The sequence below is a fragment of the Zonotrichia leucophrys genome, chromosome 5, assembly GCF_028769735.1.
Source record: "Zonotrichia leucophrys gambelii isolate GWCS_2022_RI chromosome 5, RI_Zleu_2.0, whole genome shotgun sequence".
Taxonomy (NCBI): Eukaryota; Metazoa; Chordata; class Aves; order Passeriformes; family Passerellidae; genus Zonotrichia; species Zonotrichia leucophrys.
Genome location: NC_088175.1, coordinates 32,437,463 through 32,451,458, shown reverse-complemented (window position 1 = coordinate 32,451,458; position 13,996 = coordinate 32,437,463). Strand labels below are relative to the sequence as shown.

The window sequence follows — 13,996 nt, the reverse complement described above, 5'->3', positions numbered from 1 at the left end:
CGGGCGCAGCGAGCCCCCGCCGGGAGGCCGGGGGAAGGAGGGGAAGATGGCGGAGTGAGGGGCGGAGGAGGCGGAGGGGCCGGGCCGGCCGCGGCCCCGCGGCCTCGGCCGCGCTCAGGTGAGTGCGGCGGGAGCGGCGGCTGCGTCCAGCCCGAAGCCTGCTGCCGGATCCATGACTGGGCTGGGACCGAGCGCCCGCACACCCGCCTCCCCGTCCCGCCCCGTGATTGGGCTGGGCCCGAGCTCGGGCTCGTTCCCGCGGCGCCGGGCCGGAGCGGTGGGAGCGGCCGGGCGCCGTCGCCGCGCCCGCCGCGAGCGGGGAGCGGGCCTGTGGCCGTGTGGGGACGGACGGCAGCCGGAATCGGGCCGGTCCCACCCGCTCGCTACCCTGAAAAGTCTGAGCAACTTCGGCGCTGGGGACGAGGGCGTCCGGCAGCTCCGGCCCGGGCTGCAGCGGACGGCCGAGGGGAGAGCCTGCTCCTGCACAGCGGTGCCCCGCAGCCCGCTGGGCGCAGCTGTGGCCGCCAGCGACCTGGGGAAGGGAAACCGAAATTATCATCTGAAATGAGGCTTCGCATGTCTGCTACGAGCATAGCGCCGAATACAGCTACGCTGCTGTTATCGTTCTTATTCATGCGATGTGTGGGCTGGATGAATTCTGCTGATCTGAATGGTTATATCCTTTTATGATGTCTGTAGTGCTGACACAGGAGTGCACAAAAGGGATGGCTTCCTAATTGTTTGACAAAACCGGAAGGTACAAAAATCTACCCTGCAAAACAAGTTCTATGGAAAGCGGAGAGATTATAGTGGAATTTGATTTAGCCCTATGCATTCTTGTTGATAATAAGGTAAAAAGAATTTAAGGCACCATGAAACACGTGAAACTGTGTTCAGTTAGTACCAAATGCAGTAACTGTTTTCAGATAGTGCATTTAGCACTATCTTTTCCTTCCAAGTTAGTACCATGCAGGCCAGGTGTGCCCTGAATTCTTCAAAATTGTCCGTGGAATTTTGTGCTAGAGAATGGCACTTAGTTTAAATCTGAAGAAAAACAAAATGGGGGGATCAACAGTTCTTACTGAAAGCAAAAGAATTAATGTCGCTAGCATGAGATTCCTTGTGTTTTATATTTGATAGCAGTTCTCGAGTTCATCCTGGAATTGTGATTGCATTTTCAATCTGCATGGCAGGTAAAAGAAACAAGTTGAAGTGGTTAAATGAGAAGCATAGCTTTGGATTTTGTGGAGACATGGTGTGTTAGCACAGATGACCTAATAATGAAGTAGTTATTTGTAACTGGTGAAATAACTCAAAAGAAATATAAGCATGTCTTATAATTAGTTCTTAAAGCAGTAGCTACTTAGGAGAAAAATTTCTTAAGGAACACTTTACAGATTTTCGTGTGCAACATTACTCATGTAGTAACAGTAATAGCAGCTTAGGAGCAACATAACATTAAGACACAGTATGCTGCCACTGATGAATATTTCTACTTATACATGTCTGTGTAGGAACTTTTAAAATATGTCAGAAGATTTGTCTTTGGCATACTACATATAAAGATAATTCTGTTTTATATTATCATTGGAAGAAAAATAAGCAATCAGCTTACTATTGTGTGAAGTTGTATACTACTTTAGCAGTAAGAAATTCATATGGATTAGTATTTATTCTTAATTGCTTTTAATGCACAAAGTTGTGAGAAGTAGTATCTTAAAAATCATATCAGAATTTCCTGTTGCTCTGGTATATGTCAAATCAATATGCATTGGTTTACAGTCTTGCCCAATTGCCCACAGTGCTGTGAGTCTGCAGCGTGAAAATTTGCATGAGCAGGCTATGCCTCTCATGGTTGTCACTTCTTATTCAGGAGTGTCAAAAGTCATGGGCCAGCCAAGGCTAAAAAGTCCTGACCAAGTTTGTGAAGAGTCTGGAGTATCATTTGAACACCTCCCACATTCATTCTTAAAAACTAAAAAAGGAGCAGTGTTTGAAACCAGTCCTGACATGCCAGAGTTTATGCGAGTGTGAGATGCAAAACCTGCACAGTCTGTAGGGGATTAAAAAAAATGAAGAGGGTTTTTCCAAAATAGAATGTGGAAGAAGGGTTGTTTCTTTGCCTGAGCAGTGTTCCTAGAGCACGTTCCTACAGTGTGTATATCATCTTTAAGCAGTTTTCTCTGCTGTGGTACAAAGTACTGTTAAAATATTGTGCCAACAATAAGTAGATGTGCATTGGAAACCTGGTAAAAGAGGAAAGGGGTTTATTTAAAAATACAGAGTGAAACAAAAAATGAAGGTGGTGTGTGTGTGTGGTGCCTGAGATGTCTCTAGAGCGGCCAAGCACCATGCTATGGATCCAGCACACTGGCAGTCTTTGTTGGCAGGGGACAAAAGTTGACAGGTCCTTACCTCTTCCTAGGCTGGCAAGCACTCCAGTTTTCAGATGTGCCTTTGTGAACTCTTTGGGGGGAGCATTGCCCTGTGTCTGTGCATTGTCCCGACTCTGGGTTATCGGTGGTGTCCCAGCTCTGGGTGTGTTGTGAAGTGGCGGAGGTGTGACCGCCAGCCTGGGTGCTGCTTGTGAGAGCCCGATCCTGCCCAGTGCTGCGTTTGGTGCCTCCACGCTCAGGCTCCCCTGCTCTTTCTCCAGTCATACCAGTCTTACACTTTCTTTTCCAAGTTCTCACCTTTGCCTTGGAGCTCGCATTTAGATGCTTAGTTCAAAGTTGCCTAGAAAGCAAAAAGAGCATGAAGGCAGCTAATTTTTTGCAGGACTGTAAGCTACTTTCTATTGTATTTGTGTTTGTAATTTAAGTGCTTGTTGTTGTTCAGTTTCCAGGTTAAATTTGGCAGTTTTTAAGCCATAGGGAAAACCACAGTAGACTCGTGGGGGCTGGTTTTGCTTTCTGTATCTCTGTAGGTCTCCATCATACTTCCAATTTTTTATGTATTGGTCTTTCTATATAAACCTGCTTCTAGATCTTTCCTTCCTTGCTTCCTCATACTTCTCAGGCTCTAGGCAAGAGAAGTGGAATCATCTTCTGAGTCTTTTTAGTTCTGCTCATCTCCTGGAGGATTTGTGTCTGTATAAGAGTCAAAGATGGTATTTTGGAAAGCCAGATCTGATGGATCACAGTTTTTATTGTACCTTAAAACAGAGCATGGAGGGTGGAGTGGAAGTTGGTTGCATAACTGTATATTATTATATTAATATAGTCTCCAATTCCAGTGTGCTGATTATGTCAGAATACCAACTTTGGTGGGGTTTTTTTTGCCATACTGATGGATTGGTAATACAGTATGTTAATATATATGAGAAGACAAATATTGCAGTTTTGCTGGTAAATTTATGAGATAGTACTTAATCTCTTTTTGGCTTTGGAATTCCTGAAATTACCAAACTTCTTCAATACAGGCACCTCTCTGAATGTGAGATTTAAAGTTCATGGAAACTAATCTTTAGTTATGGTAGAGAAAAAAAATTAATGGGCAATAGGTCAAGACTTAATGAAAATAATACATTCTGAATTTTTAACAAAGGAGGAGTCATGTAGGCAGTGTTGAGCTTTCACAGTTATTTCTTGCTCCACATCAATTGATTGTGTGTTCAGTACAGTATGAAACAAGAAAAATGGCTTTTTTTTTTTCTTTGTAATGTCCACTAGCTTTTATCTGAAGAGTTGATAGTGTCACCGTCAGTCTCAGTGCCTGCTCATTTTCAATAACCTTGATATAAATCCACTTGCATTTGCAAGTTCTGTTGGACTGCTGTGAACTCTGTGCTCACATAATTGATGAAAGTCAGGTAGAGAGTGTATCAAGCAGAGTAGTTAAAAACTGGGGCATTCAAAGTCAGTGAACTTTTTAAAATTAAAAAAGTAGGTTAAAGCTAACTGAATTTCAGTGTTGGATGAACCAGTCCTTTGCTTGAGTTGCTTTAAATGTCACCAGCTGCTTTCTTTTTTAATAAGACTTACTTTAGTGCTTAGTTTAGTTAATTCACAGTCTTATTGAAAGAAGTCCCAGCTTTTCAAAGATTGGATTGGTTTCTATTATGTGGTTTCTATTATGACAAGGCAATTTGGGATTATTACCAATTAATTACCAATGCTGGTAACTCTTCCTTTTCAAGTTAATTCTTTTGTGAAGCATATGCTATTGGTTCCTTAATGTCTCAAAAGTCACATAGTGCTTGACTGGTTCTTGAGGGGAAATTTGAGTAGGAAGGGCCAGAACTAACAACATGGGAAGGAAGTAACTACCCTGAAATAGGGATTGTCTCATGGCCGGAGATTTTCTGAAGGTCCTGGTGCATGGTGCTTGTAGGAATGCTGTGTTGTGCAGGAGTGTGGAAGCTAATAACTCTGCTGAGGAATTTTGAATGATTTAGATTCTGTGTGATGAGATAGTTCTGCTATAGCAATCCGTTATTCTTCCAGTTAGGTTGTCAGCTCAGCATCCTCACTCTACAGTGCTTTGTTATTAACGTGAGAGAGTTTCTTGCCTTACTGGAGACTGAATGTGTGTCCATCTCAGTTCCCATAAAAATGAAATGTGTGCCTCCAATTATTTAAAGTTTGTGTGTCTTCGCTCTTCCACAGTCTAATTCTCTTGATTTAAACTAAAAGAGGGGGTATATCTGATAATTTGAAAAATAACATCAGCATGTTTTGTGTAGGAAGTCTAAAAATGTTACCTGGTTCATGGAAGGTACAGCTAATCTTTTGTGTATTATGCAGATAATCATGTATTATCTGAGCTGCTTCCTAGATGCAAATTTAATTTTGTTTGTTAATCTCTTTCTTTCTCAGCTCACGGAAGAGGATGTGGAATGATCAAAAATAATGGTGAGTACACTTGGGAGGTTATTTAGGTACTAAATGTAAGGTACTAAACCAAGTTTGTCAGCTGATTTAGTTCCCTTTTCCCTGACCGAAGAAATCTGTCATTGAGATTTAAATTTTTTGTAGAGTGCTTTCAGAGAAATGGAATGTTGCCACAGTGTCAGATTTCAGCTTGGGCTTCACCTTAAAGAAACATTGATTTGACTATTATATGCTCTAGCAAGAATAAATGCCTTGAAAGTTACAAAATCCCTGCCCTGTGATGTCATTTGCTCTGCTAAAACAAATTGTGTTAACTTGTAATAGTTTTCTTAAAAGTGTTATTTGTTAAATTATAGGATTGGAAGGATGATAAAATAACCAAATGTAAATTATCAAATAGAAAAGAAGTACATTCAGAATTTTTGAGATTACAATAAACTTCTGTAGTTTTATTTTTTCCCAGTGAATGAAATAAAGATATTCTGGTAGTTAAGGTGTGCAACAAAGGGCTATATTCTGTTCTCAGCTCTGTCACAAACCTTTGGCATGTTTTATTGCAGCTCTCCAGGTCTGCTTTTCCACATCTTCATAAGAATAAGATTTTCCCAACAGTCGATGGTCAGCCCAATGATCCGCTGAAATATTTGAGTGACTCAAGAGAGATATTGATAGTGACATGTACTATATTGCCGTTTTCATGGTCTGCTCACTGCTTCTGACATAGGAGCTGAAAATTGTCACTGGAAAACTGTTTCTGGACTTGATCAACGGAATGGTTAAGGTAATTAAAATAAGAAATAGAGACAGGAAAAAAAAAGGAAGAGGTTATTTATTCTCATGTTCTTGTATATGAGAAAAGATTTTTTTTCCCTTTTTTTCCCCTCTATTTTGCATCTCTTATTGTAGCACAAGAGAATGTTAATAAACATTCTGGCAATAGTGATGCAGGAGTGCAGCCGTGTTAGCTTCTAACTTAATGCAAAAATATCAGTGTTAACAGCTGCTGTAGCTAGGTGGTACCAGGTGAGTATCACTGATGCAAGGCCAGGAGATCTGTGAAAAGATGAGTTCCTGAAATTTGTCTATGCTGTGAATAAGTGGGGAGAAATGAGTAGAAGTAAGAAGCTAATGTATGTGATCTTAAAACTGTTTTAAGTGCTCTTTTCCTCTCTGGCACTGACAGTATCATAATTAGTTGGGTGGTAGTTTATGATGTCTCTTTGAGCTGCAGCCTGCTAGAGCAGAGTACATGCACTGTGTGCCATGTGCACTCTGCTGCTGCCTCTTCGTTGTCATCTCTGTGTTGGAGACACGGCTGAAGCGCCACAGCTGATTAACAGTGGTGTATTTTTAGCTGCATCGCTTCTAAGTGTGTAGTTCAGCATTTCTGAAGTGTTTCCTTAGCCAGCTTATGGCCATCTAAAGTTAGATACAGAATTTTACAGACCTTTTAGGGACTAAAAGGGACTGTTGCAGTTTGTTAAACCAGGTAATTTTATCCATTAGAGTCAGGCTTTTAAAATAGTGAACTGGTGGGCATTTTAACGTTGAATGTATTTTATTCTGATTACTAAACTACCTTCCCTGTTTTTTAATTTGGAATTCCAGATCCTCTCCTAAGAAGGTGGTCTTCTTGCTTGGTCAAAGGCTATAAAATGTGGATATTTCTCTTCTAGCAAGTAAAACTCGTTCTTCATTTCCATGGAGCTGAATGAACAAAGATCTGTCCACTTCTGTTTGAATCATCTCACCAAACATTTGATTCACCAGATGACTTCCCCCACAGAAGTAGCCCACTGTTTAATCAAAACTCAGAAGCAGAGTAGCAGAAATCGGCATTTGTTTTCCTGAAAAAATGTCTTCTGTCCCAGCTCTTCATACAGCTTTCTACATTCTGTTTTAAAATGAAAAATACTTTGTAATCAGATGCAAGTGGAAGCTGGTGTTTTTCACTGGTATTTCCTTCTTAATTTTAGGACAGTTAAATGCTTCTCTGTGTCAAATTGGAATTCCTAGCAGACAAAGCGTCGGCATGCATTGCTGTGTCACACTGACCTGATGTATATGACAAGTTGCAGGAGGAAAACCAGAATGTTTTCTGCAAGAAACTTACCAAACAACTAGGGGGTGTCTCATACAGGTATTTTCTAGTCCAGGTCCCAGGCTTGACTTTGTAGATAGGCATCAACTCACATAAAGCAGCTAATGCACAAGAACAAATACAGAATCACCTTGTCTATACTGTGTATCCCAAGCTGTGATCAAAATGTATATTTGCATGTGTGAACCTCTGTAAGTGTGGGATATGAAGAGCTTTCACCTGAAGAAGAAATTATTCTGCATCATTTCATTTTTAGCAAAGAAAAAGGAAGCTTTGAAGGCCTCTGGGGTAACAGCATAATGACTAGGTTTGCATTTAATCATTACCTTCCTCAGGCTTTTAATGAATCCTTAGCATCAAAAGGAACAAGACCATTCTACAGGAGAAGAGATGGGCAGAACATCTTTCTTTATTATAGAAATTAACTTTTGATGGGATGGAAGAGACCAGAGCTGTAAAGTTGCAGTTTATCTACCTGGCTTCCTCAACACAATTTCAGCTTTTCCTACTGCTGATGAAATCTTGTTTTTTGATTCTTTCATGACTGAGAGGACCTTTATGTTTCCTCCATCTAGGTAGAAATAGGCCCAGGAAAATGGAATGTTAGCCACGTAAGAGGGGTGAGTTGAGAGCAGAAATACTTAGTACAGTCCTTTTTCTGGCTCTTCTTATTCCTTCCCAAACTAAGGCACAATCTGGTTGTTCTCATGTTTACACAAGATTCGTTGTCTATGTAATTTGTGATTATATAGGATATTTTCTGTCATTCTGAAATGGGAGCATATATTGTTTACATGCTCCCTGCTATGGGATTATCTATAACAAGTAAGATTTTTGGCAAAAACCTACCAGAACTGGGATATGTATTATATTCCACCTCAAATCTGAAACTCTTTCATGCACCTTATTCCAAGCTTGTGATTTAGAAATGTGGCTTGCTAGCTTAAAGTACGGGAGATACTAAAATGGCTGGGGAAGTGTTCTAGATTTCTTGTTCTGTTTTTCCTTTTAGAAAACTGCTGGAGAGAGCCAGACAGCCTGAAAATGGCTGAAAAAGTAAACAATTGAAATCCTTCTTAAATCTTGGTGATTGATTGCCAGGGCAGCAGTCTAGTATCAGAAATGTGGTGACATTTTGTGGGACCAAGTTCCATAGCAGAGTGAGGACAAGCAATGATGTTGATTCAGTCCTCCCAAGTAATGTCTGTGTTTAGACTTGTTTTGTAACAGTAGGATTTAATGACAGCTTCACCCATTTTGTGTTTCCATGAAGCAAAGAGCAGACACGTAAGCTTAAGAGTGGTGGGCAGGACGCAGTGTATCAAAGCAATGCCAACTTTAATGAGCAGAGAGGTGCTCTAAAATTGTGTGCAACATTGTGTGAGCTGTGTGATGAGAGCTAACATTGACCTTGATGAGGCGACCGCCAGCTTGGCCTGGCTTTGCTCAATGTGCTCTGAACTTTCTGGCATTGGAGGCAACTAGAAAAGCACACTTTGTTTTAGGGCCTCCTCACGTTGAAGCCAATAGGATTTAATGGAGATGTCTGTAGAAGCAGGATCCATCTCTAAGTGGTGGAAAATACTGTCAATATCATAGGATTACAGTGGTTGGGAAGTATGTGGTATAAGAAATGTCTGATTTAGATCTGGGAGTTTTCTTCCTTCTGCCCATACTTACCTTTCTGATGTTAGAGATAGCAGTTGTTTCTTGCATAGCTTAAAGACAAAATATTTGGGGGACAGGAAGGTATTTTTTTTTCTGAGGACATGTACAAAAATTGCAAATTTGCCTGATTAGAGAGCTGATAATCTAAGCTCCTTAATATTTTGTAACCTGGCATTATAACAAAAAGTAGAATTACTGATTTTTTTCTTAACTCCTATTCATGACAGTGTAGCAGCATTAGTTTTCGAGTTTAATTTTAGAACATCAGGATTTTATTAGGTTAAGGATCTGTGGCTTTCACAGAAATAACACTCCTATGGTGCATGCCCAGAAGACCCCCATTGCTGTACCGTCCTGGCCAGCACCTTTAAAGAGCTGCTGTGTATGGAAATGCTGCTTCATCTGACTCACTTTTCCTTGCTCCACTTTTTCTTTATGTTGGTTGGAAATCTTCCCATGTGAAAGATTACAAAAACAAGGGGCATGTGCAATAGCTCATATATATATATATACATATATATATTTTAATACTTGTGGACAAAATGATGTTACAAGTTGTTTGAAAACAACAAAATCACCAATGTCTTCCATTTTGAGATGTGTATAGTTCCATAAGCATTAGTGCTTTGTAGCAAACTGTAGTGCCATGTTAGGACCAGTGCATGAGCCTAGTAGTATTTTTACAATTTCTGAGTGACAAATTTATTAGTAAACAGTGATGATAATGTAATTAACACTAGAAAGGATACAATAGGAATGTCACAAACATGGTCTAAACATGCAGTATCCTCCCTTTGACAATGGCAATGCTATCCTTAGAAATGGAACTCATTCACTTAATGGGCTTCATAGAATCATAGTTGACTTTTTGATATTTGTCTGTCTGTCCAACTACAGTAGTAAGCTAGAGTATGCAAGTATCCATAATTCTCATCCCTATCAGTGTGATTCTTTTCTTTAAATCTTTGTTGGTGTTTTCTTCCATTTTCAATTTTATTGAATCGTCTATTACCCATCCTGTGATATACTCAAAAAGTATGAATATGCTAAGGAGTTTGTGTGCATTCTGTACACATCTCTTACCTTCAGATAATTTACAACGTCTGTTAAGTAATCTTGTCTTTTTTTCAGATCTGACTCTGATTATAGCTAGCAAAACATTATCCTCATTGTGTGATAAGTTGATAGTTGCAAAATGTGGTGTGCTAATTATGCGTAGAAGACTTTTCTCCATTATTGCAGGAATGGGGAACCTTTTTTGGCTGAAATCCTATTGAATCTTAAAATAACTTTGGTGGATCCTGCATTTACATACATCTTAATAAGAGAGAAAGGTCCAAGGCTGTTGGAAAACAATGTTGTAGGCTGTATCTCTGCAGCAGGCTGTCTCTAGCCAATGAATCAGAGATTCCCCACCCCTGTATTATTGAGAATTCAGTATCTTGTATTTTAGGTAACTTCCAGTTTTGCTTTCTAGCTCTAAGCTCAATTTTAATGATTTCTGTCTCTCCCTCTGCTTTTTTCAGAAGGAAAGTTTAGACCAGGGAAGTAAAATTGGCTTAGCACTCAATGGGCAGCTTAGACTGGTCGAATAGGAGGCTGGTATGATTCTTGAGGTGTGCATTGCTCTGTGGATGGCATCCTCTGATTTCCTAGGAATAAGTCTTTTATTTGATGCCAGTGCTGTTCTTCACCCATTTCTCTCTTTCAGCTTAGAGAGGATACTGCATCTTTTTTTCCTGAGATCTGCCTGTAAATGGCCATTAGGGGGAGGGAGGGAATGGGTAGCTTGGTTTTGTAATTTTGGTACGATATATCTTTAAAGTAATTAATCAAAAAGCATGTACTTCTGTGCAATGACAGTAATCCAGGCAGAGTTCATGTATGTAACAGGGAAAAAAAAACCCCAACAAAACCAACCAAACAACCCTCTGCATCTAATAAATTTCTGAGAAAATTGGACAGGTGGGCCATTTACAGCAGAGCTCTGGGGGACCTGTGCTAAGAGTCAGGTTCAATTCTAAATGGACGTAGCTGTACCATTGAATAAAGTAGTTTAGTGCTTGGGAGAATCAATTGAAAAATACCTCTGAAACTGGAATGCAAAATAGCACAGTATGTAGGGGGAAGAATCCCTGATGCAAACAAAGCCATAAGATGATTTAATAAGAAAATAGAACTTTAGTAGCAATAACTGTTTTGCATGTGATAGTAAATAACTTGCATTAGCAAGACTGTACAGTAGAGTAAGTGGGTAATAACCAAATAAGTTTGTGGCGCTCTGTGCTGCAGGGAGTTGTGTGAAGAGTCTTCCTGAGAAGAAGGGTGAATTCTTCTTATGTTCCTCTCATTGGAGGGAATTTGGCACTTGAATACTAAGTTAATGAACGTGATATATGTATTAAAAAAAGAAAAATTAGCTTTGCCACATGTCTGAAGCACTGTCAGTGAGTGCCGGGGGAAGGGCAGACAGTTCTCTTTGAAAGGATAGCTGAAGTTTCCCTGTAATTTTTTTCTTTCTCTGTAGCCTAGCACTTGCTCTCTTTCTCTGAGAAATGAAACTTTTCCAAGTACTGTACTGTGAAGAGAACCTGATTCTAAAGTTAGAAACTTTTGTGGTGGGAAGTACTTTTTGTTTTCTTTGTTTATAAAGACCAATCTGAGGTAGTCTTTAAATAAAAAAACAAAACAAAACATTAGAGAGCACTTGACACTCAAAACATTTGTGCATGCCAAGCACAACTGTAGAATTCTAAGGATGTTGCAGCAGAAAATCATTTCAGCTTTGCTAAACACTGCTTCAGACCATAATTGATTTCAGCTGATGCCTGAAGTTTTGCAGAGGAAAGTACTGTGAAGCCTCTGGTAACACAAAAGGTTATTGATCTTCACCTGTAGATCTGCATCCAGAAAATTACTTGCTATCAAAGGGTTGCATAAAAGAGCCACGGGAATTCTAAACTGTTCCCAGTTGACACTTTTCAGTGTAGATGCCTCATCTATGGACACAGTGCAGCCCAACATACAGTAGTGTATTCTGAACAGAATCAGAGGTTTGGATCAATCTGACTGCATTTCTTCTGGAAAGCTGAAGTCATTTAGACTGTAAGCTTCCAGCTTAGTGGAAGCTTCTTATGTTTTTAAAGCATGAGGGTGAAGCACTTTGGCTCTTCATCAATTGACAATGGAACTGTGAGGGCTGTGAGCATTTTTGCAGTATAAAGTAACAGGATAAGCATGAGAATGTCTAAATTAAGTGTTGGCTAATAAGCTTATGAAAACTAATTGATCTGAAAGATTGTAATCAGCTTAAATTCCAACTATTGATTTTTTGATAAAATTGGAAGCTGGCCATAGGGGACCTTCATTTGATTGCTCTCTGATTACATTAGAGAAATTACGTGGTCTGTGATCAGCAAGTACATTTACATAATAATGAAATTATAATTGTAACAAAGTCACATTCATACTTCTGAAGTATGAACTTTGTGGCTGAACAGAATTCTTCGAGGGTATATCCACTCAGAACAGGGGGGAGGAAATAAAGACTGATGTAGCCAGGCAAGGTATCTACATACACTTCCCAGATAAGGCTTTTAATAATGATTTGAATTCTGTGGGCTGCTAGACTAGGCATTGGTATTCACACCAACAAAAGGAGTCCCTTTGCCTTTCAGCTCTTGTACTATGGCATGACTTTTGCTTCAACCTTGATTTAACAGCTTCTAAACCTAAGTGGAAGTGTCAGGTTCCACCACTCTTGGGTGTGGTATATCAAAAGGTATAATGATCAGTATGGACATGCCTCCTTTAGCAGTACTAAACCCAGATGATACAAATATATTCTGTTTGTATATCCAGTAGTGCTGCTGCAGAAGGTCTAGCCAGTACTTGTGTTGGGAACCTTCTTATACCTTCTGAAACTGAGGGTATTTGTCAAATTTATGAGAAAAAAGGAAGTCTTGCAAAGACTTCTTGATAGCAAGTGGGAAGAAACTGTACTGAGCTTGAGGATACTGACACTTTACATGAGGATTACAATGTCAAGAACTGGCAGTCTGTTTTTTTTGGGGGGGCAGAAAAGAAAAAAATACTGAAGGTAGAACTATTTTAGATTTATAATGAATCTTAGAAATTACTGCTTCTTGCATCCTTAGGAAACTGGCTGGTCTTCCTCCAAAACAAATAATCCTGCTTGCTGATCAGGTACAGAGCTGCAGAATGACAGTTCAGGTTAGATTCCACTGGATTTCTTTCATAGAATGACCCAGCATTTTGTCCCTGTAGCACTTTGACTGGCATACAAAAGCCAACAGTTGAATCAGGGTGTCTTGTTCAACAGTGCAGACACTAACCATGGATTCTGAAGTCTGTTCCCTTTCAGTCTCTACACTTCCTCCTGTGTTTTAGAGAAAGTCTCAGTGTTCATGATGTCAGCAGAGCGTGTTTCTGTCTCTGAGCCTGTGTACCAGGTTATAATATGGATAAACTCCCAAGACTTTTACCCCATCTAAATTAAAGATAGAAGGAACTTTCTGTTCAGTGTGTCCTATGTAAATCCTGTCTGCTTCTCTCCACTTCCCCTCCAGATGAGTGTGTTTGCAGGTCAAGTGAAAGACAGGTAGTTTGTAATGCCTTAGGCACGAAGAACTGCATGGAGAAACTGAAGGAAAGCAGCACAGGCCCACAAACAAATCTTAGAGCTAGTGTTCTAATTATGCATGATTCAAAATGTCTAGTGTAGTGTAGTTATTACCAGTAAACTGAGATATGCATTATACATAATGAAGCAATAGGAATTAATATACCAATAGCTTGAACTTCCTGCTTTGATTCTCAAATTTTGGGTTTTTTTTAGAGAATGTGCTGCCTCTGTAGAGAAGGGGGCAGAATGTATAGATAGGGACAGAAGCATGGCACCAAAAGTGTAAATCAGGAACTGGGATCAGCAGAACTCGCCTCTGTAACCTCTAGTCTGGTTCATCTCACTGTCCTGAGCATGTAAAAAGCAGGGCATGAACTAAGCATGTTTAGAGGCGAGATGAGGTTTCTCACCTGCTGCAGCTGTAGCAAGGAAAAGGGTGCAGAGTTTCTTACACGGTGCAGGGGAGCTACCGGTGGGAAGGAAAAAAGCCAAACCCACAAAAAAATCACCCCAAAACCCAAGGCGACAAACGAGTAACAGAAACCACAGACTCAAACTGAGTGTAGTATTTGCCAGACAGCAGTAATAGCTTGAGTGTGGTGAGAGAAATTATTTGGAGAATACTGAAATTAATAAGCACAGTAGATATTTTTCAGGTGTTGAATAGCTTTTTAAGAGACAGTATTTTCAGGTAACTCTAGCCACATAGGCAGCTGTACTGAAGCATACTGGTACCAGCCAGCAATAATG

At 40.1% G+C, this 13,996-nt stretch overlaps 1 long non-coding RNA gene across 1 annotated transcript; it reads left to right on the top strand.

The window, feature by feature from the left end:
* Positions 1 to 8,210, top strand: LOC135448236 (uncharacterized). Its single transcript, XR_010440415.1, has 4 exons — positions 1 to 118; positions 4,818 to 4,853; positions 5,393 to 5,613; positions 6,441 to 8,210. It is a non-coding gene; the product is annotated as an uncharacterized LOC135448236 (long non-coding RNA).
* Positions 8,211 to 13,996: the final 5,786 nt, after the last annotated feature.